Below are 25,867 nucleotides of genomic sequence, written 5' to 3' on the forward strand. Positions count from 1 at the left end.
CATTGGTGCACAATGATGTTATTACTTGTTGTCTTCAAATCGGTTTCTTTCAGTCAATACGTCCTGCGATATGACCCATCACCAGTTGATTGCAATGAAACCAAACATGACTGGAAAAGTTACGTTTTGTGTGTGTATTTACCTCGAATTGTGTCGTCGAAAATGGAATGAGACGGAATTCACAACACAAGCGGTTCACTAAATGTTTCGTGTTAGGCTATAAAAATGGATTTTATCAAACAAAAGACCATTCATTGTGTAAGTCAGGGAAAGCTAAATGTAAGTCTAGATATACAGATGTACACACAATTAGAAGAAATTGATCGGAAAAGTGAGACAGAGATTGTTATAGGACGATTCATTTTGTGATTCCCAAGTGGAGGAATATTTTTTGAACGGAGAGGACACCATTGTAGCCACTGTGTATAATCTGTAACGGGCCTGCAGAAGATGTACAATGACACCGTTTTGGACTGGTAAGTTCTTCTCATGCTAATGCCGTTGTTTGAAATTAATAATAGAAAATATTATTCTGTCTTCTATTTAACGCCTTTTCTTTATATCTAGAAGTTAACCTTTAGCGACGAGCAATCCCGTATCCGGGAGCATAATCATAGCCTCAAGCGCATTACCATAACGCAACGTTTCCTATTCATGAAAATCGCAAATTAAATGAAATAAATATATTCAAACACAAGCTCAGCCTTTTGTTAACAACACTGTCATCTCAGATTTTCAAAATATGCGCTACAGCCAACGCTATACAAAAAATTGTGTAAGTTTAGCATTGCATAATGCTATGCTAGGCTGTGCTGGCAGCAGGCAACATTTTCACAAAAATAAGAAAAGCAACCAAATTAAATAACTTACCTTTGAAGAACTTCAGATGCTTTCACTCAGGAGACTCTCAGTTAGATAGCAAATTTTCCTTTTTTCCAAAAATAATATTTTTGTAGGCGAAAAACGTCACGTTTGTTCATCCTGCTTGGCTGAGAAATCGACAGAAAAATACTTAAACTATATAACGCCAAAGTATTTTCAAAATTTGCTCCATATTATCGACAGAAACACGGCAAACGTTGTTTAGGATCCATCCTCAAGGTGTTTTTACCATATGTATTGGATAATATATCCGTGGAGGCAGTTGGTTTCTCATAAGAAACTATTGGAAAAATGGCTGCCTCAGTATTTTACGCAAGGTTGTCTCCGGGAGACACCATGCGTCCACTCGCCCTATATGGTCTCTTACAGCCATTCTCCAATGGAAATGCCTAAAAAGACGTCACAATGCTGCAGACACCTTGGGGAAAACGTGGAAAACGTAAGCTGACTCCTAGGTCCTTCACAGCCATGTAAGGAGTCATTGGCATGAGGCGGTTTTAAAAAATGCTGCACTTCCTGATTGGATTTTTATCTGGGTTTCGCCTGTAACATCAGTTCTGTGGCACTCACAGACAATATCTTTGCAGTTTTGGAAACGTCAGAGTGTTTTCTTTCCAAAGCTGTCAATTATATGCATAGTCGAGCATCTTTTCATGACAAAATATCTTGTTTAAAACGGGAACGTTTTTCATCCAAAATTTAAATAGCGCCCCCTATATCCAAGAAAGCTGGTAATATTATTTTTTCGCTAACCGAGGTATTCATCAATCGGTATTATGTTTAAAAGTCCTGCCAACGCCTCACTATAAAATGTTTCCTTTCATTTTACCAGATTTGGCACGCATTAATTCATGAACTTGGTATTGTTGTCCAACCTCAAAATTGTCCTGAAAAAGTAAAAATTGTTCTGAAAAAGTATAAACACAAAATGACAGTCTGCATTGCAGCAGCCTGGTCCAAATAGCAACGTTACCTGCTCTATTTTTTGCACACAAAAAAACTGCAGTTTAAAACTTTCTAGACAATGTTGTGGTTCGTAGCTAGCTCTTTAGCTGGCTATGTAGCTGGCTAGCCAGCTCAAATATTTACCAGAACATATCTGACAACGTTTTGAGTTCATCATTAGACCATTTTTTATACTCCACAACAAAATGAAAATATTTCAAGGTAATTATTTACAAGTGTAGTGAGCTGAAAATAGCTAAATTACTGAATGTGAAGAAATGAACGCAGCACATTCTGTCGGAGTAATTAAGAATTGGATCAATGCTTTGATGTCACCAGTGTCACGGTCAAGTTACCATGACAACGGTCGCAACAACAGGGTTGAAGTTGCATGTCTCTTGCTCCCACCTTCCAGCCTCCCCCGTTGTTGCCGGGTAAGCCATGGGTGTATAAATGGTTAATGCCGGCAATAAAGAGGTAGTAATGGGACTGCTTGAAACGCGATCATGTAATCATTGCACATTGTTTTGTTTACAGTCAACATACTATGAATCCTGTGTGAATTAAGTATAAGAAAAATAATCCACTCTCATTGACATAAAGTGGTATGAGCGAAGGTGATAGAACTCTTCAGGAAATCACTACATCCTCCCACTTAATGGGAAGGTGAAGGCTATGCTGACAACCCTGCAGGCTGGCTGCACTCAACAAACAAATCAAGCCAGCACATCCACAGGCAGTCATGAGTAAATCGTTACATTAACCCCCAGGCAAGGTTCCCATGACAATTCAATAAGTCCAGACTCCTCCGTTCACATACTGATAGAAACCTAAGGATTTCACAGCCCACTTGGCAATGTATATACTTGAGAATGTAACTTGAACAGTAATACTGTTGGTGATTTACTGCAATCAATATTTTGTGATTCTCACCTTAGAATTACTGTTAATTTGTCCATGTCATACTTACCATATCTATCTGGCAGTGCGATACAGGAAACAACAATTTAATTAGCAGAGCTAATTATGTGAATGTCTCAAAATAATATTATTGTCTGTGAATAATAATCAAATATTGTACTAAAACTTAAAATATCTCACTCATCACTTGATTATCTTTCACATTGGAGCACCATGCATAGCCCAGGAAAAGGGTGAAGATGCCCCTAAATGCTGATTTTTGGGTCAGTTTAGCATTTCCCCCACCAATGGTTAGGGGAAGCTCTTAGTATAAATTGTGCCCCTAGACCCTAGTCCTATTGTGCTCCATCTATAGTTGGGAAGGGACCTAGTATTTCTGAAATAATAGCTGAGTATAGTTTTTGTTTGAATAACTTGTTGTTGGTATAGTATTTGTAACTGACAGTTAGACTTACAGGTTATGTCGTTCTCTTTTGTTTGAATTGTTTACGTGTCCGCTGTGCAGGGGAAATGATAATACAAGCGGAACTACGTAGCTAATACTGTTGTAACGGGGATCCTTATTGTAGCAACACACTTTTGGTGGGAAGGCAATCTTGCGCTGCGTTAGCTAAGTTTTCGTGTCATCGGGTGTAGTTCATAAAGGTTGAAGAGTGCATGTTAGGATGAAGTGTGAATTAATTCACACAATTCATGCCAGGAATAATAAGTGTGAAGTTTGATTTCCTCCCTTCTGTAATAAGCAGCCAATGAGGTATTTTTTCCTTTGTGTTTAATCTGAACCCGTTATAACGCTGGTTAAACTGTTATGTATGTAAGCACTTCAGAGTTATACCAAGCTAATAAGTCACTCGTAAGATAAGGTTGTAAGAGTGTGCTTAACTGTATTTTTCATTTACTTTATAGTTCTCACCGAAGGTGATAATTCTGACTAAAACTACAGAATAAAGCCGCCAGTTAAAATCAAGGAACGGTTGTGCTCGTGGTTATTGAAGGGAGCTACAGTATTGCTTGGTCAATATAAATAAAGTGTTGTGTCTCTAGTTAGCTAGTTAATCATTGCTGTCTGAACTGGAAATGTGTGTTGACAGTCAGATTTGGATAGTTTCTGGACAATTGGGGTAAAAATCTCTGGTTATCAGTGCCTGTATTGGAGAGGAAAAGGTTTCACCTCTCGTAGGCAATCAGCAATTAGTGTTAATACTTTAGTCTTCCCTGCTTTTTTAGCAGAAGGTGTAAGCGGCGGTCGTGTCCGCGGTGGTCTCGTCATCTGACTACATGTTTTCTCATAATCTGAGAGCATCTGGTTGCCACGGTGGTGACACAGGGCTACACATTTTGCCGAAGTGGATATTTTATCTTTTCCCCCTCACACACCTGTCCATCTCCTAATTTGAATTCCATGCTGTCACTGTCCACTGAAGTTTAAAGGGTAGCCAATCAGGCAAGTGGATGGACTTACAATTCTGCCCGCACTTGTGTGCCAGGAAAACATTCTCTACACCATTACACCACCAGCCTATACCATTGACACCAGGTGGAATGGGTTTATGGCCTTAAGCTACTTATGTCAAATCCTGACTCTGCCATCAGCATGACTCAACAGTAACCGGGATTCGTCCTACCAGGTGATGTTTTTCCACCCCTCAATTGTCCAGTTTTTGGTGATCGAGCGCCCACTGGAGTCAATTGTTCTTGTTTTTAGCTGATAGGAGTGGAACCCTGTGTGGTTGTCTGCTGCAATAGCCCATCTGTGACAAGGACCTCCGAGTTCATCTGAGATGCCGTTCTGCTCACCACTGTTGTACTTCAATGATTCTTGCCATTCTCCTTCGACCTCTCATCAACAAGCTGTTTTCATCCACAGGACTGCTGCTGAATGGATGTTTTTTGTTTGTCATGCCATCCTCTGTAAACCCCAGACACTGTTGTGCGTGAAAAGCCCAGGAGGCCGGCCGTTTCTGAGATACTGGAACTGGCGCACCTGGCACCGACGTTCTAACAATCTAACATTCAATCGAACAGTAACTGAATGCCTGGATGCCTGTCTACCTGCTTTATGTAGCAGACTCGGCGTGACTCACTGTCTGTAGGAGCAAACCATTTTTGTGAATGGGGTGGTGTACGTCAACTGGTGTAATCAACTGGTCATTGAGTGCATATCACAATATCGTAGGAGATGAATAATAGGACACATTTGGAAATGCAGCACGAAGGGGGTGTATTTAGGAGGGCGGCTAGGTCAGAGATAAAGGAAGGGTGAGAGACAGATAAACAGACAGAGAGCATACGTGTGTGTGTTTGTGTGTTAGTCATGTAAAGGTAAGTTGCTCACACTAACTTTGACAGCCTTTGTCTTCATATGCACAACTCAAAGCGAACTGGAACTTCCTCAAAGACAACCTCTTCACAGGAGACTTAGTATTAGTATTATACCTACATATGATCCCAAATACTGATCTTGTGTTGATGTTAGTGGAGGGGAAGACAGAGGGAAAGGAAGAAAGGAGGAACTTCCTCTAAGACAAATCTTTCTACTACAGGGCCCTCTTTATCTGGTATCCATTCTGTCATTGTGCCAGCTCCTCATTCTCGTCCTCCCTCAGCCACTCCTCAATGGCTGTATAATTATAGAGAGGGAAGACCATACCTGTACCTCTTCTGAGACCAGGCAAATAGTTATGTATATTCTCTCACTGGTCTCCTTCATAATGGAGATATTCTCCTCCTTTTGCGGTAAATCCTTTTCTCTCCATCTGTCTCCCACCCCACTAACCCCAACAAAAGCTCAGTATTTGCGATCATATGTAGTTTCTTGCCACCTTCGTCAGTGTGTTCAGACAGTGGGATTTTGGAGATGTCAGCATTTGGTTGAACTGGACACAGAGAATGACAGTGTGTTGGCAAATGGGTGTGTATGCATGTATTAGTGTGAGCTACTTGACACACACACACACACACACACACACACACACACACACACACACACACACACACACACACACACACACACACACACACACACACACACACACACACACACACACACACACACACACAGTAAACATTCAAAGTTCTTTCAGATAAACAGACCTTTATGATTCACTGGGAAATCTGAAGGGGGACTTGTGTCTTGCCAGTGCCTCTTTTTTTCAGGTCTCTCAAATTGGGCGCATTCAGGAACAGGCACCTTCTCCAAAAGCTCCTGATAAGGACGTGGCCTTTCCACAACATCTCCAAACAGCAGATCCAGGAGGGTGTCAACATAGCCTAGAGTGGGTTAAGAGAAAGCAGAGTTGAGACATTTTATTTTTATTGACGTGCCATTTGTTATGACTATTGGTGTCAAAAATAACTCACTGTAAGTTTAATGTCTCTTCAAAGCCCGCACAGTGTAGTCCACTGCTTGTATTTCAGATAGAAGATGGCATATTGGAGTTTGCCTTAGGAGGTGGATACATGGGCTTGCTCTGCATTTTCATTATAATGCATCGCAGCCAGATGCAGCCTAGAAGGAAACACGGCAACCGTGGCAAAAAGCATTTTTCTAATGGCCTTTGTTAACTGCAATGGCCGTCTAATTACATACTGTGCATTTGGAAAGTATTCAGACACCTGAACATTTTCCACATTTAGTTACGTTTACAGCCTTATTCTATTTTTTTTAATCACTCATCAATCTACACACAACACCCCATAATGACAAAGCAAAAACAGTTATTTAGAAATTTTAGCAAATGTATAAATGATAAACTGAAATATGACATTTACATAAGTATTTGGCAGCAATTACAGCCTTGAGTCTTCTTGGGTATAACGCTATGACGCTATCTCTGTTAGGTTGGATAAGGAGTGTCGCTGCACAGCTATTTTCAGGTCTCTCCAGAGATGTTCAATCGGGTTCAAGTCCGGGCTCTTGCTGGGCCACTCAAAGACATTCAGAGACTTGTCCCGAAGCCACCCATGCGTTGTCTCGGACGTGTGCTTAGGGTCGATGTCCTGTTGGAAGGTGAACCTTCACCTAGTCTGAGGTCCTGAGCAGGTTTTCATCAAGGATCTCTCTTTACTTTGCTCTGTGCATCTTTCCCTCTATTCTGACTAGTCTCCCAGTCCCTGCGGCTGAAAAACATCCCCACAACATGACGCTGCAACCACCATTCTTCACCGTAAGGATGGTGCCTTGTTTCGTCCAGATGTGACTCTTGACATTCAGGCTAAAGAGTCCAATCTTGGTTTCATTAGACCAGAGAATCTTATTTATCATGGTCTGAGAGCCTTTTGAGATGTAATCCATTTCAGAATAAGACTGCAACATAACAAAATGTTGAAAAAGGGAAGGGGTCTGAATACTTTCCGACTCATCTTCTCAATGTCCTTCAGAAGTCTTGGTTCCAGTAGTTTTGAGTTCAGCTTCTGACATGCGGCTGTATCTATTCTAAAGATGAATAAGAGGTTGACAATATCTGAAAAAATAATTTCATATCACAATACAGGAAATTGAAATACAATACAACCGAATAAATGCATGTAAATTATACTTACTTGTCTTGAGCCACTGCCTGGTCTGTTCACCAATGAGAGGCTGGTGCTGACAGTTGGGGAAAAAGTATTCTCATGGGTTGGACATTCTGTATGTGGTTGGCCACTGAATTCCACTTGGCCACTGCCTCCTTCCCGGGCGTTGATGTTGAGAATGACCAGTGAACGTGATTCACAACACTTTTCCTCCAAGGCATACTTCTTCACAATACTTCACCTTTGCCAGTCCAACTCTCTTACCTATCCTTTGACACCAAACAATAAAAATAAATCACTAATTTCGAAGCAGAATGGTATCAGCTATTCAGGAAAGATTTTACAATGACATGCATAGTAAACAATACCCAGCTAGAGGTGAGGAATCGGCCCAGAAGCAGACCTCTTCCGGATGGCAGGAACTGATTGAATTGGCCTGGAATTGGGTGTCGGGCTCGGCCTGGAATCAAAATGAATGACTGCCCAGAATCGGCCCAAGTACATCCAGCCGTATTCATCTACCAGTATTCAGCCCGACTTTGCCGGCATCTTACCAGAAGCGTCCCGATGCAAATTTAAATAAATGTATACAAAATTACCCGATTAAGGAATTTAAATATTACTGTTATACATTTTATACATACAAATTATACCCATCTCAGAGGAAACACCGAACACCTGGTGACCGTGTCAGCATGCATGTGCCTAGCCCGCCACATGAGTTACTACAGTGCAATGGGACAACGACAAACCCGGCCAAACCCTCCCCTAACTAGGACGTCCCTGGGCCAATTGTGTGTCGCCTCATGGGTCTCCCGGTTGCGGCCGGCACAGGTTTCGAACCAGCATCTGTAGAAATGCAGTTTGCACTGGGATGCAGTGTCTTAGACCATTGCAACACTCGGGAGGTTCCATCCACAAAGCTTTTACTGCTTATCAATTGACTTGCACAAAGTATCAAAATATTACAAAGGACCATTAAATAATTTAATATAAATGTTAATTGTATTATTTGATCACAGAAACAATGAGCAAAACATGGAAAAATAAATCAATAATGAAATGCATATTATATAAAGCAACCCGTGTAATCATCTAGAGTAGCCCCAATCGGCCCGAGCCCCAAGTAATACATTTTGGCCAGATAACTCTCACCGGAATCGTCCTGAGCCCCAAGTAAGCCCTCCTTCTCCATCCGCTGGCTGTTTCGAACCTCATTGCTCTGCAGGACATACATGGACGTTAAGAGTTCTTGATGTAGATATTGGTGAAAATATAAAGTTCTAATTGTATCTGCACTAGTTGGATGTCAAGTATTTTATTGGCTTTTAGGTCCACCATTATGGAGCCACCATTCTATGCATAATGTCCTACAACATTGTTGGAATAGACAAAACACAACCTACGGAGCTGTGAGGGGAACGGCACCTCAGTACCTCCAGGCTCTGATCAGGCCCTACACCCAAACAAGGGCACTGCGTTCATCCACCTCTGGCCTGCTCGCCTCCCTACCACTGAGGAAGTACAGTTCCCGCTCAGCCCAGTCAAAACTGTTCACTGCTCTGGCCCCCAATGGTGGAACAAACTCCCTCACGACGCCAGGACAGCGGAGTCAATCACCACCTTCCGGAGACACCTGAAACCCCACCTCTTTAAGGAATACCTAGGATAGGATAAAGTAATCCTTCTCACCCCCCCCCCCTTAAAAGATTTAGATGCACTATTGTAAAGTGGCTGTTCCACTGGATGTCATAAGGTGAATGCACCAATTTGTAAGTCGCTCTGGATAAGAGCGTCTGCTAAATGACTTAAATGTAAATGTAAATATGATTTATTCTCTATCAGTAATTTGACTGTGACAAGATTATCATATGGAATGAAACCTTTAATCAAAATATAACAAAACATCCCTGGAGGGTCTGCCTTGATGTCTCCACCATGAACCACATCTCCACTGTCAATGGTACACTATATACACAAAAATATGTAGATTCGGCTATTTCAGCCACACCTGTTGCTGATAGGTGTATAAAATCGAGCACACAGCCATGAAATCTCCATAGACAAACATTGGCTGTAGAATGGCCTTACTGAAGAGCTCAGTAACTTTCAATGTGGCACCTTCATAGGATGTTCAGTCAGTTCGTTATATTTCTGCTCTGCTAGAGCTACCCTGGTCAACTGTAGCTACTGTTATTGTGAAGTGGAAACGTCTAGGAGCAACAACGTTTCAAATCAAATCAAATGTATTTGTCACATACACATGGTTAGCAGATGTTAATGCGAGTGTAGCGAAATGCTTTCAGCCGCGAAGTGGTAGGCCACACAAGCTCACAGAACGGGGCCGTCTAGTGCTGAAGCGCATAGTGCATAAATATAATCTGTCCTCGGTTGCAACACACGCTACCGAGTTCCAAACGGCCTGTGCCTCAAACCTAAGATCACGATGCGCAATGCCAAGTGTCGGCTGGAGTGTGTAAAGCTTGCCGCCATTGGACTCTGGAGCAGTGAAAACTCATTCTCTGGAGTGATGAATCAAGCGTAACCTTCTGACAGTCTGACGGACAAATCTGGGTTTGGCGAGATGCCAGGAGAACGCTACCTGCCCGAATGCATGGTGCCAACTGTAAAGTTTAGTGGAGGAAGAATAATGGTCTGGGGCTGTTTTTCATCGTTCACGCTAGGGTTCTTAGCTCCAGTGAAGGGAAATCTTAACGCTACAGCACACAATGATATTCTAGACGATTCTGTGCTTCCAACTTTGTGACAAGAGTTTGGGGAAGGCACTTACCTGTTTCAGCATTATCATGCCCCCATGCACGAAGTGAATTCCATACAGAAATGGTTTGTGGAGATTGGTGTGGAAGAACTTGACTGGCCTGCACAGAGCCCTAACCTCAACCCCATCGAACACCTTTGGGATGAATTGGAACACCGACTGCGAGCCAGCCCTACTCAACCAACATCAGTGCCTGACTTCACTAATGCTCTTGTGGCTGAATGGAAGAAAGTTCCCGCAGCAATGTTCCAACATCTAGTGGAAAGCCTTCCCAGAAGAATGGAGGCTGTTATAACAGCAAAGGTGGACCAACTCCATATTAATGCCCATGATTTTGGAATGAGATGTTCGACGAGCAGGTGCTCAAATACTTTTGACCATGTAGTGTATCTGTAAAGAAAATACATTGGAATTAGTGATGACATGAACAGCATTTCAAAGAATTTTAAAAAATCAAGTATGATTTAGAAGTCACACCAAAACCCCCAAAATATTGTTAGTAGAAACAAAAGGTTACCCATATATGATGAAGGATCAAAGGACATTTGGGGCGGCCAATTGAGCCAACACATCTCATCTGGTATACCAGATTGAAGCAACTCCTCTCCTATAAGAAGACTAGAACCTGAAGTTAAGCTAACAATGGCTGAAGTTCAAAGTTAAGCTCAGCTGAAATCTGAAATGGATATTAGAACTTTGGCTGAAAGGCCGAATGATTCCACTGGCTCCGAAAGTGCCGAGTTCCTTAGACTTGCGACGCCGTCCTCTGTGGCGGGCATCATCTCTAATGGTGCTGGGCAGGGGAATGGGACTGGGGCAAGTTGGACTCCAGAAGTTGAAGATGATCGGAGAGATTTTATGGAACCAGTCATTAAAAACTATGAGTATTTATTGTTTCATAAACAATGACTGATGCCTCGGCTTGGAATTGACAAATAAATGGTTCTATAATTACAGGAAGAGGGACAAAGCCCGCCTAATGTCATTATCAATCTTAGAGTGTCTTACTATCGGTCTTCAAGAAAGGAAGTTAACACAGTAAGCAGGATGTTGCAGAAAGTGAAAGAAGCAAACAAAGAGTTGGAAAAGTTAGCTAGTAGCTAGGCTAGCGGTTATTAATATCTGAAGAAAAGTACGTTAGTAGTCGAGTAGCTGAGTAGCGTTGGCCAGAATTAACTGCATTGTACCTTGATGCAATAATGTTCCTGTCAGATACAAATACTCTGCACATTTCCACTCTTTTCCTGTCCGCAATGGAGCTTTGTGTCAGGCATAACTGCAGGCCATCAAACATCCTTTTAATGGTGTCGATACAACACCTGAAGTCATTTACCAGCTGCGGTTGACCGTGTGCAGCGATCACTACAACAGGGACCATTTGAAACCGGGTTCCGTTCCCATCATCTTTTCACCATGGACAGGAAAGACCCAATGATTTAAGGAATGTTGCTATCTAGCTAACTTGCCTGCTAGCTATTTGCTAACACCTGTAGCTAGTCACCACAAAGTAATTTACAATGTTATTTGTTTGCCATTCCCTGAACTAGTTTGTGATGTTATTAGCTTAGCTACTAACTTACTGTACGGTTATACTGTCAGTTTTTGTTCATTTTGCTTAGTGATGCACTCCCTGTCCCATTATACTGATAAGAAATTATATATTCTTTGCTATTAGGCTTCACAGGTTTATGTAGTACTATTGATTGCATAAAATTACTTCCACTACAAAAAGTAAATAGATGAATGTTGATATAATATAATTATTTTTTAAGTCAAAATGTTGAAAAAAAAAAAACAATTTTTATATAATTACAGGAGCATTGGAGGTGTTAACAACGCTTTGACCTACATTCCCAAAAATACTTAAAGTATCCATTTATGGAGGCAAGGAGCTGGTTTGCCATCCTAGATCACAACGAAAATGCGGGACATGCACGAGCCACTTCAGCTGCAGGTATAGAACACATCACATTTCACCACAAATTCTGGTTGAATGCCTCTTGAACAGAACAGATTGATCATCCCACTTTCTCGCCTCTCCTCCCATCTACTTCCCTCTTATCACCTGTAATCATTTGTTTTTTCTTACTCTCGAACCAGCCCCTATTCCCACATTGTGTAAAAGTTTGATTTGGTTAAAAATAATAGAAGATTGATGACATCCTGCTTTGCACGTCACTCTATTTCTTTTTATACCTGCCTGGGAGGGAATGGAAGAAGGAGAGGGCAGTGGACATTAGGATAGGACAATGAAACATACTGTCTCGGATTTTATCTATGAGAAATTCAATGTTTGTATCCTTTTCACACCCTTTTCAAAGTGGGGACCCAAGGTTCCTCCACTCATGCCTCATCCAACATTTTTTTCAGGAGGATGCAAAGGAAGAGTAATTAGGACTAATTTATAGTTTTTAGTTTTGTTATTCTGTTACACATCTTTCAGGAGATCTGAGAAGCCGTGGAGTATTCTAAACAGGCCAAGGACCAGGAGGAACCACAGCCCAAGTCTAAGCGCCCAGTACTCCAGTAGTCAGGGAGAGAGATACATGAAAAACTGCCTTTAACACCCATAGTGGTCACTATGAATATTTAGTCAAGCCATTCGGATGATCGAACGCATCGGCAGTCTTCCAAGCATTACTCAATGACACTCTTAGGGACATGGTGAATCGGTTTGTCTTTCCTTACCTCGATGACATCCTGATCGTCTCTAAGATGCTTCCTGAACAGATCCTGCAAGTACGCCAAGTCCTGAGACGCCACCTGCAGAGTCAGCTGTACATCAAGATAGAGAAGTGCGAGTTCGACGTATGCCAAGTCTCCTTCCTGGGCCACATTATTTCTACCGTTACCAACTGTCCCCGTCCCGCCTCATTTAAACAAGTACAGCGGTTCATTGGTTTTGCCCATTTTTTTAAATGTTTTATACGCAACTTTGGTGCTGTGGCAGTGCCTCTCATGGCCCAAACCCTCCAATCCCAGAGTTGTTTTTTATCTGGACGTCAGAGGCTCACAGGGCATTTAAGGAGCTCAAGAGACACTTCACCTCCGGACCAATGCTCGTTCATCCCGATCTTGCTTGTCCGGCCCTGGTTCCAACTGTCCTTAGACTTTATCACAGGGTGACCTACATCCCAAGGGCTGACCACTATCGTGATGGTCGTCAATCGGTTCTCCAAGGCATCCCGTTTCATCGCCCTACCCAAATTGCTCTCGGCCAAGGATGTCTTTTGACTACACAGACTCCCCCAGGACATTGTCTCGGACTGTGGACCCCACTATTAAAAATTGAGGCAAGAAAGTAATTAGAGTGGCAAGAAAAAGTATATGAACCCTTTGGAATTATCTGGATTTCTGCATAAATTAGTCATAAATTAGTCACAACAATAGACAAACATAGCGTGCTTAAACTAATAACACACACATTATTGTATTTTTCTTGTCTATATTGAATACATAATTTAAACATTCACAGTGTAGGTTGAAACAAGTATGTGAAACACTAGGCGAATGACTTCTCCAAATGCTAATTGCAGTCAGCTAACCTGGAGTCCAATCAATGACACGAGATTAGTGCTGCCCTGCACTATAAAAACATACAAATATTCAAATATTCACAGGAAGCATTGCATGATGTGAATCATGCCTCGAACTAAAGAGATATCCGAAGAACTAAGATTAAGAATTGTTGACTTGCATAAAGCTGAAAAGAACACACAGAGTTGTTTGGAAGGAACACACAGAGTTGTTTGGAAGGAACACACAGCACTATGTGGATAAAAAACGCACAACACACCAACATCAAAACCTCACCCCAACTGTAAAGTATGGTGGAGGGAGCATCATGGTTTGGGGCTGTGTTGCTGCCTCAGGACCTGGACTGTCATCGACAGAAAAATTAATTCCCAAGTTTATGAAGACATTTTGCGGAAGAATGTTTGTCTGTCCGCCAATTGAAGCTAAACAGAAGTTGAGGTAATGCAACAGGACAACGACACAAAATACAGAAGTAAATCATTTACATTTAAGTCATTTAGCAGACGCTCTTATCCAGAGCGACTTACAAATTGGTGCATTCACCTTATGACATCCAGTGGAACAGCCACTTTACAATAGTGCATCTAAATCTTTTAAGGGGGGTGAGAAGGATTACTTTATCCTATCCTAGGTATTCCTTAAAGAGGTGGGGTTTCAGGTGTCTCCGGAAGGTGGTGATTGACTCCGCTGTCCTGGCGTCGTGAGGGAGTTTGTTCCACCATTGGGGGGCCAGAGCAGCGAACAGTTTTGACTGGGCTGAGCGGGAACTGTACTTCCTCAGTGGTAGGGAGGCGAGCAGGCCAGAGGTGGATGAACGCAGTGCCCTTGTTTGGGTGTAAGGCCTGATCAGAGCCTGGAGGTACTGAGGTGCCGTTCCCCTCACAGCTCCGTAGGCAAGCACCATGGTCTTGTAGCGGATGCGAGCTTCAACTGGAAGCCAGTGGAGAGAGCGGAGGAGCGGGGTGACGTGAGAGAACTTGGGAAGGTTGAACACCAGACGGGCTGCGGCGTTCTGGATGAGTTGTAGGGGTTTAATGGCACAGGCAGGGAGCCCAGCCAACAGCGAGTTGCAGTAATCCAGACGGGAGATGACAAGTGCCTGGATTAGGACCTGCGCCGCTTCCTGTGTGAGGCAGGGTCGTACTCTGCGGATGTTGTAGAGCATGAACCTACAGGAACGGGCCACCGCCTTGATGTTAGTTGAGAACGACAGGGTGTTGTCCAGGATCACGCCAAGGTTCTTAGCGCTCTGGGAGGAGGACACAATGGAGTTGTCAACCGTGATGGCGAGATCATGGAACGGGCAGTCCTTCCCCGGGAGGAAGAGCAGCTCCGTCTTGCCGAGGTTCAGCTTGAGGTGGTGATCCGTCATCCACACTGATATGTCTGCCAGACATGCAGAGATGCGATTCGCCACCTGGTCATCAGTAGGGGGAAAGGAGAAGATTAATTGTGTGTCGTCTGCATAGCAATGATACCATGTGAGTTTATGACAGAGCCAAGTGACTTGGGGTATAGCGAGAATAGGAGAGGGCCTAGAACAGAGCCTTGGGGGACACCAGTGGTGAGAGCGCGTGGTGAGGAGACAGATTCTCGCCACGCCACCTGGTAGGAGCGACCTGTCACGTACGACGCAATCCAAGCGTGGGCCGCGCCAGAGATGCCCAACTCGGAGAGGGTGGAGAGGAGGATCTGATGGTTCACAGTATCGAAGGCAGCGGATAGGTCTAGAAGGATTAGAGCAGAGGAGAGAGAGTTAGCTTTAGCAGTGCGGAGCGCCTCCGTGATACAGAGAAGAGCAGTCTCAGTTGAATGACTAGTCTTGAAACCTGACTGATTTGGATCAAGAAGGTCATTCTGAGAGAGATAGCGGGAGAGCTGGCCAAGGACGGCACGTTCAAGAGTTTTGGAGAGAAAAGAAAGAAGGGATACTGGTCTGTAGTTGTTGACATCGGAGGGATCGAGTGTAGGTTTTTTCAGAAGGGGTGCAACTCTCGCTCTCTTGAAGACGGAAGGGACGTAGCCAGCGGTCAGGGATGAGTTGATGAGCGAGGTGAGGTAAGGGGTGAGGTAAGGGAGAAGGTATCCGGAAATAGATGACCAGCAGGGCCAAATATATATATAAAATATAAAAGTATAAAAATAACAGTGGTTATAGAGGTTGCAACAGGTCAGCACCTCAGGAGTAAAAGTAAGTTGGCTTTCATAGTCGAGCATTCAGAGGTTGATACAGCAGATCGACACAGCAAAGAGGGAGAGAGATATGAAACAGCAGGTCCGGGACAAGGTAGCACGCCTATTGACAAGATCAGGCTTCCATAGCCATAGGCAGAACAGCAGAAATTGAATAAGTAGCACCACAAGGTAGCACGTCCCTTAGAATAGGTCAGGGTTCCATAGCCGCATGCAGAAAAGCAGAAACTGGATCAGCAGCATGACCAGGTATTCTGGGGACGGAGACGGCCAGGAGTCATCAGGGCAAGTAGTCCCGAGACATGGTCCTAGGGCTCAGGTCCTCTGGGAGGGAATAGAGAGAGAGATGGAAGAATTAGGGAGCATACCTCAGATCACACAGGACACGCACGAGCCCGAGGTCAAGAAAGATGGGAGAGTGTGAACAAGCCAGTGATTTAGCCCCCGTAATAGGGTCAAAGGCAGAGAATCCCAGTGGAGAGAGGGGAGCCGGCCAGGCAGAGTCAGTAAGGGTTGTTTGTTACTCCAGTGCCTTGCCGTTCACCTTTGAACCCCTGGGCCAGACCACACTCAATCATTGGACCTACTGAAGAGATGAGTCTTCAGCAAAGACTTAAAGGTTGAGACAGAGTCTGATTCTCTCACATGGATCGGCAAACCATTCTATAAAAAAGTTGCTCTATAGGAGAAAGCCCTGCCTCCAGCTGTATGCTTAGAAATTATAGGAACAATAAGGAGGCCTGCATCTTGTGACCGTAGCATAGGACCAAATCGGTAGTTACAAGTCCATCTCCTGCTTTGTAGGTTAGCAGTAAAACCTTGAAAGTAATATGATAGATATTTTTTTGTTTTTGTGCCTTATCCAGGTAGTCTAATCTTGAAGTGACAAAAACATGGATTAGCTTGTCTGAGTAATTTTTGCACAATATTTTTTAGATTTTTGCAATGGTACGAAGATGGAAAAAGTACTGCTCCACTTGCTCCTAAATCCGTGGTGGAGCCATTTATGAAGTTCCATCCTTGTGACTATGAGAGGACTGAGACGCATAAGGCTAAGGTAAGGAATGCAGCTGAGGCAAAAGAAGCTGGCGGAAGAGGAAGCTTGGATCACGCATTTTCCCATTACGGTCTAAACCCTGTCAAAGTTGAAGCTGGGGGAAGGGTTCTACTACGCTATATGGATTTATTTTTAGAAAGTCATACCAAGGATTATTTTGCTATTTGATTTTGAAGACTCCTTGAAATGTAAAAAAAGATAAGAAAATTATTTGATGAAAAATGTTATTTGGCCTTACTGCTATTAGCCCATACAAATGCATTGAATAACAGATTCACAACATAATAGTGTGTAGGCCAAACCGTTTGGATGCAGTGGATTGATCTTATATTTAATGGGGATTTGAATTATTATGCTCATTATATTTCAGCGGGGGTGCAGACATCGAATCTAGGGGGTTAACCACAAGTATGTCATTAGGACGATAAGAAGTAACCTCAAATGAATCATTCGTGATGGTTAGTAAACCCTTTGACCCATACCAACACATGGGTGTGATCATTCTACAGTGGTCCTTGCAGCAGACGCTCAAACCGAGGTTATTAAAACACTTATTTAGAACATCCAGTTATGATTGAGCTGGCCACGCTGTTGTTTTACAGAAATATGTTGCACAAACACATTTTTTACAACGTTATGTCCTCAATTTAGATTTTTTTGATGCAATATTCAGACATTTACAGAAGTAGCGACAGAATAACACAATACACAATCCAAACTGGAAAATGTAGGCTACATTAGTCATAGCGCTAACTGAGGAAATAGTGACCGAACACAAGCAATTATATTTAGCTAACTCTCGGCTGATAGAAACCATAATTTGAATTAGCTAATAGTAATTACTATGTACAATTCATCACATCATGGTTGAGCTCATCAGTGATCGAAATAATTGAGTTAAACACTTTCTAAAAATCGAAAGTTATCTGACAATGGGTAGTTTGTGCACGCCGCCCTGTTTTTTTTCCGTCAACCAAAGATAAGAGGTTATGCATGTTGAAGTGGGTGTTGTCCTCTACCATCATTCACTTCTGGAAGTTTACTCGGGTGAACCATCCTTTCACCTCGCAATCTTATAACATCTTTGGTCTGACAGATGTTTATGTGACAATCAGAATGGATTGTATGATGTTAACAAACATGACACCACACATAGCTGGCAATTAGCTTAGCATTAGCTCATTATAATCAGTACAACCTTCAAAAAAGTATTTTACACACATCATATGTGTCCATTACAATCTGTGCCAGAATCGGAATGCATGTAGAAACGAAAACACAATATACAGAAACTATAATGATGAAGTAATAAGGCACTTACTTTGATAGGAATACACACGTCTAAAGTTATTGGAGATGTGCAAATGTCTGCATACTGTACTTGATCTGGGGAAACACTGGGGAAGTGCTTTGGCTCTTGGAGACAAGAAGTTTGTCTGGCTCAGTAATGCCTCAAACATAAATTGTTGTCAACAGTGAAATGGGCAATTTCTATGGGAATTAACGAGGAGGCGGAGCACACATCAATTCAAACTATTGTGAGAAAATAAAGGTTGTTAGAAAATAATTTGAAATTGACGAGTTGAAACAACCTATATTTGACTCTATGTAAACTGGAAACCACATATCCAGAGGCTGCATTAATTGTAGCTGGGGATTTTAACAAGGCTAATCTGAAAACAAGACTCCCTAAATTCTATCAGCATATCGATTGTGCTACCAGGGCTGTTAAAAGCCTAGATCATTGTTATTCTAACTTCCGCAATGCATATAAGGCCCTCCCCCGCCCTCCGTTTGGAAAAGCTGACCACGACTCCATTTTGCTGCTCCCTGCCTATAGACAGAAACTAAAACGGGAAGCTCCCGCGCTCAGGTCTGTTCAACGCTGGTCCGACCAATCTGATTCCACACTTCAAGATTGCTTCTATCACGTGAATTGGGATATGTTCCGCATTGAATCAAACAACAACATTGATGAATACACTGATTCAGTGAGCGAGTTCATTAGCAAGTGCATCAGCAATGTAGTACCCACAGCAACTATTAAAACATTCCCAAACCAGAAACCGTGGATTGATGGCAGCATTCGTGCGAAACTGAACGCGTGAACCACTGCTTTTAACCAGGGCAAGGTGACCGGAAACATGAATACATGAATACAAACAGTGTAGGTATTCCCTCCGCAAGGCAATCAAACAAGCTAAGCATCAGTATAGAGACAAAGTAGAGCTGCAATTCACCGGCTCAGACACAAGAGGTATGTGGCAGGGTTTACAGTCAATCACGGACCACAAAAAGAAAGCCAGCCCCGTCACGGACCAGGATGTCTTGCTCCCAGACAGACTAAACTACTTCTTTGCTCGCTTTGAGGACAATACAGTGCCACTGACACAGCCCACTAATAAAACCTGCAGACTCTCCTGCACTGCAGCCAACGTGAATAAAACATTTAAACTTGTTAACCCTCGCAAGGCTGCAGGCACATACGGCATCAACAGCCGCGTCCTCAGAGCATGCGCAGACCAGCTGGCTGGTGTGTTTACGGACATATTCAATCAATTCTTATCCCAGTCTGCTGTTCCCACATGCTTCAAGAGGGCCACCATTGTTCCTGTTCCCAAGAAAGCTAAGGTAACTGAGCTAAACGACTACTGCCCCGTAGCACTCACTTCCGTCATCATGAAGTGCGTTGAGAGACTAGTCAAGGACCATATCACCTCCACCCTACCTGACACCCTAGACCCACTCCAATTTTCTTACCGCCCCAATAGGTTGACAGACGACGCAAAAGCAACCACACTGCACACGGCCCTAAACCATCTGGACAAGAGGAATACCTACGTGAGAATGCTGTTCATCGACTCCAGCTCAGCATTTAACACCATAGTACCCTCCAAACTCGTCATCAAGCTCGAGACCCTGGGTCTCCCGACCCCGCCCTGTGCAACTGGGTACTGGATTTCCTGACGGGCCGCCCCCAGGTGGTGAGGGTAGTTAACAACATCTCCACCCCGCTGATCCTCAACACTGGGACCCCACAAGGGTGCATTCTGAGCCCTCTCCTGTACTCCCTGTTCACCCACGACTGTGTGGCCATGCACGCCTCCAACTCAATCATCAAGTTTGCAGACGACACTACAGTGGTAGGCTTGATTACCAACAACAAAGAGATGGCCTACAGGGAGGAGGTGAGGTCCTCTCACCTACTCCCTGTCAGGAAAATATCCTTACACTCAATGTCAGGAAAATAACCTTACACTCAACGTCAACAAAACAAAAGAGATGATCGTGGAGTTTAGGAAAGAGCAGAGGGAGCTTCCCCCTATCCACATCGACGGGACAGTAGTGGAGAGGGTAGAACGTTTTAAGTTCCTCGCTGTACACATCACGGACAAACTGAATTGGTCCACCCACACAGACAGCTTGGTGAAGAAGGCGCAGGGGCACCTCTTCAACCTCAGGAGGCTGAATAAATTTGTGTTGTCACCAAAAGCACAGATGCACAATCGAGAGCATCCTGTCGGTTTGTATCACTGCCTGGTATGGCAACTGCTCCGCCCACAACCGTAAGGCTCTCCAGAGGGTAGTGAGGTCTGCACAACACCGGTGGCAAACTACCTGTCCTCCAGGACACATACACCACCCGATGTCACAGGAAGGCCATAAAGATCATCAAGGACAACAACAACCCGAGCCACTGCCTGTTCACCCCGCTATCATCCAGAAGGTGAGGTCAGTACAGGTGCATCAAAGCGGGGACCGAGAGACTGAAAAACAGCTTCTATCTCAAGGCCATCAGACTGTTAAACAGCCACCACTAACCTTGAGTTGCTGCTGCCAACATACTGACTCAACTCCAGCCACTTTAATATTGGAAAAAGTGATTAAAAAAATGTATCACTAGCCACTTTAACATTTTATGGCTGCAGGGGCAGTATTGAGTAGCTTGGATGAAAAGGTGCATATTGTAAATGGCCAGCTCCTCAGTCTCAGTTGCTAATACATGCATATTATTATTAGTATTATTAGTACTCTGAAGTTTCTAAAACTGTTTGAATTATGTCTGTGAGTATAACAGAACTCAAATCGCAGGCAAAAACCTGAGAAATTCCACTTCCTGTTTGTATTTTTTCTGGGGTTGGCAGATTTTCAACCAAGCTCTCATTGAAATTACAGCGAGATATGGATGAGTTTTCACTTCCTACGCCTTCCACTAGATGTCAGCAGTCAATAGAACTTTGTCTGATGACTCTAATGTGAAGGGGGGTCAAATGACATAGGAAATAGTCACCACTGCCACCACCATGCGCGTTCACGGGGGAAGGACCTGCGTTCCACCGGTCATCTGAAGTCATTCTAATTCTCCGGGTGGAAGGTTATTCAAGATATATGTAAACAACATTCTAAAGATTGATTCACTACATCGTTTGACATGTTTCTACTGAATGTTACCGAACTTTTGGACATTTCGTCACGTTATAGTGGACGCGCTTTGTGACTTTGGAATTTTTACCAAATGCGCTAACCAGCTAATTGGCCATAAATAACGGACATTTTCAAACAAATCAAGCATTTATTGTGGACCTGGACCTGGGATTCTTAGGACTGCATTCTGATGATGTTCACAAAGGTAAGGAAACCTTTATCATGAACTTTCTGGTTTCTGTTGACTCCAACATGGCGGCTAATTTGGCCACTGTTCTAAGCTCCGTCTCAGATTTTTGCATGGGTTGCATTTTCAGGAAACTTTTTTTGAAATCTGACAGAGCGGTGGCATTAAGTAGAGGTATATCTATAATTCCATGTGTATAACTTGTATTATCATCTACATTTATGATGAGTATTTCTGTTGAAACGATGTAGCTATGCAAAATCACTTGATGTTTTTGGAACTAGTGAATCTAATACGCCAATGTAAACTCAGATTTTTTAAAATAAATATGAACTTTATCAAACAAAACATGCATGTATTGTGTAACATGAAGTCCTATGAGTGTCATCTGATGAAGATAATTCAAGGTTAGTGATTCATTTTATCTCTATTTCTGCTTTTTGTGAATGCTACATTTCGCTGGAAAATGGCTGTGCTTATTGTGGTTTGGTGGAGACCTAACAATCGTTTATAGTGCTTTCGCTGAAAAGCCTATTTGAACTTTGGTGGGATTTACAACAAAATTACCTTTAAAATGATATGACACATGTATGTTTTAGGAATTGTAATTATGAGATTTCTGTGGTTTGAATTTGGCGCCCTCTATTTTCACTGGTAGTTGTCATATCGATCCTGGTAGTGGGATTGCAGCCACAACAAACAATTCCACTTAATATAATGTTTGCATACCCTACATTACTTATATCATATGTATATACTGTACTCTATACCATCTACTGCATCTTGCCATCTTTATGTAATACATGTCTCACTAGCCACATTAAACAATGACACTTTTATATGTTTACATACCCTACATTACTCATCTCATACTGTACTCGATACCATCTATTGCATCTTGCCTATGCCGTTCTGTACCATCACTGATTCATATATCTTTATGTGCATATTCTTCATCCCTTTACACTTGTGTGTATCAGGTAGTTGTTGTGAAATTGTTGGTTATTACCGCATTGTCGGAACTAGAAGCCCAAGCATTTCGCAACACTTGCATTAACATCTGCTAACCATGTGTATGTGACAAATAAAATTGGATTTGATTTAGATAATTAGATAATCAAACCAGCATGCCTTGGTTTGAGGGCAGCATGTGTTAACTGTCCTGTTGCGTAACAATCTAATTTCTGACATCTCACGCATAAAAAAACTCACGCTGGGGCGACTGTTAGAGATTTTTGGGACTCACGGGCTTAGATTTTTGCATTGGTAGGCTAACAGGTTGCTAGATAAGGACACTGAAGGTATCTTCTTATTGCTTATTACTTATTGCTTGTGTGATTTGATTTGTAATAATTAATTCAACTTAGATTTTTATGCCTGTTTGGAATCTTGAAAAAATATTGTTTTATTGTTCTAAACCCTGTGTCATCAAAGAGTCATACAAGCATGTAATTTCATTTAAGATTTCTAAATGAATTTGATTGATTGAAAATATTAGCACTTCCTCCTCTCTACCTACTCCTCCCCTGTATCCGCTGCAAAAGTGACTTTCTATCAATCTAAATTTCAAGCTTCTGTTCCTACCCGAGGAAATGATTTGCCACCGCCACCTCTCCCTCCTTAATCCTTCAACACCCCCCTCCCCTACTCCCTTTCTGTGGAAGACTTTGTCAACCACTTTGAAAAGAAGGTAGACAAAATCGAATTTACTCACCGTATTGAGTCCACTGATCCCACATACAAAGAACTACCCTACGTCTTGACCTTTTTCTTTCCTCTCTCCAGATGAAATCAAATGAGTACAGATGCCCGGCCGCCCAACAACTTGCCTGTTCAACCCCATCCACTCCTCCCTTCTCCAGACCATCGCTGAAGACCTTCTCCCATTCATCAATTTCCTCTTCAACTCATCCCTGACCAATGGCTGCGTCCCCTCTGACTACAAAATGGCCAGAGTTGCTACCCTCCTCGAAAAAACAAACACTCCTCAGACATCAGAAACAACAGATCGGTATCCCTTATTATGCTTAAAAAAATGTACACTTGAGTTTGCGGTCTCTGATTAACTCATTCATTATCTCTCTCAGAATGATTTTCTTGGCCCTAACAAGTCAGGCTTCAAGATGGGTCACTCAACTGAGACCTCTCTCCTCTGTATCACTTTGGCTCTCTGCACAACCAAAGCTAACTCTATTTCCCCTGTTCTCATCTTCCTAGATCTATCCGCTGCCTTCAACACTGTGAACCATTAGATCCTCCTCTCCATCCTCTCAGGGCTCGGTGTCACAAGCTCTGCACACTCTTGGATTGTATTCTACCTGGCAGGCCGCTCCTACCAGGTGATGTGGAGAGGATCTGAGTCTGCACCACATGGTCTCACTACTGGTGTCCTCCAGGGTTCGGTTCTAGGCCCTCTCCTCTTTTCTCTATACTCACTCGGCTCCGTCATATCCTCACATGGTCTCTACTATCATTGCTATGCAGATGACAATCAACTACCTTCCTCCTTCGACACATTCCACTGGCTTCCAGTCTAAGCTCACATCCACCACAAGATGAGCCCCTGCCCATCTTCCACAAACGTCTGAAACACTACCTCATCAAAGACTATCTTAAATGAATCCCACAGCAGCAAAGAAAGTATGTGTCTTCCTACTAGCACTGAAGATGCTGATAACTGCTTTAATGAGGGAAAATGTACTTGCAACGACTGTGAGGTGGTTGTCTCACCCAGCTATCTTAAGATGAATGCACTAATTGTAAGTTGCTCTGGATAAGAGTGTCTGCTAAACGACTAGAATTGAAAGTGTAATGCACCACTAATTAGCTACATTGCACTTCAGTATGCTATTTGCAGTATCTTAGTATAGAACTGACTACAAATGGATATTATATTACTCCACCTCTTCAAAATGAGTTCAGCCTGATTTCACCAGTCGATCTCTCTGTTTATTTATTATTTCAAGGAAGAAGGCACAGTTAGTTGATATTTGTATTCAACATCATGCCAAGTTGACAGCAATTTCTGGCAAGCCATTCCTGGTGTGTAAGCCCCAGATTTTAACTATGGGGATAAAGAATCCAATTAGCAGTATATGGTAATGTTGACATTTACTTTCGCGAAAAAGTCATGTCATTTATAACAGTGTGGTGTGTTGGTTATCGGAACACCCTTGTTTAATATATCCAATATCTCAATTATACATCAGCAGAAATCCTGACACCAACTTGGAATATATCAACTCGGCTATATACAATGTACTGTATCATGTATATTCAAGTAGTTTAGAGTCATTTACATAGCAGAGAGAAGCCATTAAATATAAAAAAAATCTGGAAACTGTTCTAATAATGGGTTTAAGGTCATTGCTGTCTGCATTTCTGCCACCAAATGAGGACATTCGTAAACATGATGAACTGTGAGACGAATGTAATACGACAAACAAATAAGCAAAGAAATATTAGCTTTGATTTGAGATAAACAAACAGCTTCCTTTTGAACACGGGATGGATTGTAATATAATGTTTCAGTCTGAGTACGAGGCTGGGGGACTGAAGATCTGGACATTTTTCTTAATTATTATGGAAATCATCATTATTGTGGCGCTGACATTTTCAGAGAGTGCTGCAATTCAGTGTCTGCAATTACACATCACTTAGCATGCATGATAGCATATCTAAGGTGCCTGAGGGTTGGAAGGTTGTTCACTTTCAATTTGTATCCCTGTCAACATCTTTATAATTATTTTCAATAACTACCAATATAACTCCTGTCAATGTTTATACCTGATTTGTGTGAATTCTTACTGCGTTTGTGTAGCCTATGATGCACATAGACAGTCCAGCGACAACCAATTTAATTTTCCAGGTTTTTGTTCCCTTTGTGTGACAGAAAATGGGGATTGTGACAAAATACATTTTATTTTTTATTTTACAGCTCACATATACCCGCTGAATCTGGCTTTTAAAGTGTATTATTTATTTACTTTCAGATGCAGCTCTGTCAGTCTTCTGATTTAAATAAATCATAAGGTTGACATGCACACTAATTCCTAAATACATTTCTGCTGCGATTAGCAATTATTAAAAAAATTCAGATGTCTGGATACACTACCCCAAAAGTCGAGACATTTGTGGAACTATACTTTGTCATTAGACTCTTTGATCCATTCTCCTTTTAGTGTTGGAGTTAAGGTGAGGGTTCAAATCTGCCTCCTAATCTTTCTGTTCAGAAACATTATCAAATATACAATTTGATGGCTCACATGAAATGTTAATGTTCACCCTATTTGATGCTGTATGTACACACATTTACATTTTCTCACTTGCCTTGTCAAAACCAAATTTTAGAACTCCATTCAGGCCACTCAATTCTCCTAAAAGGCAGCTGATTTTGCCAGGTATTTTTTTTTCACGATCGAAAACC

The sequence above is a fragment of the Oncorhynchus keta genome, chromosome 8, assembly GCF_023373465.1.
Source record: "Oncorhynchus keta strain PuntledgeMale-10-30-2019 chromosome 8, Oket_V2, whole genome shotgun sequence".
NCBI lineage: Eukaryota > Metazoa > Chordata > Actinopteri > Salmoniformes > Salmonidae > Oncorhynchus > Oncorhynchus keta.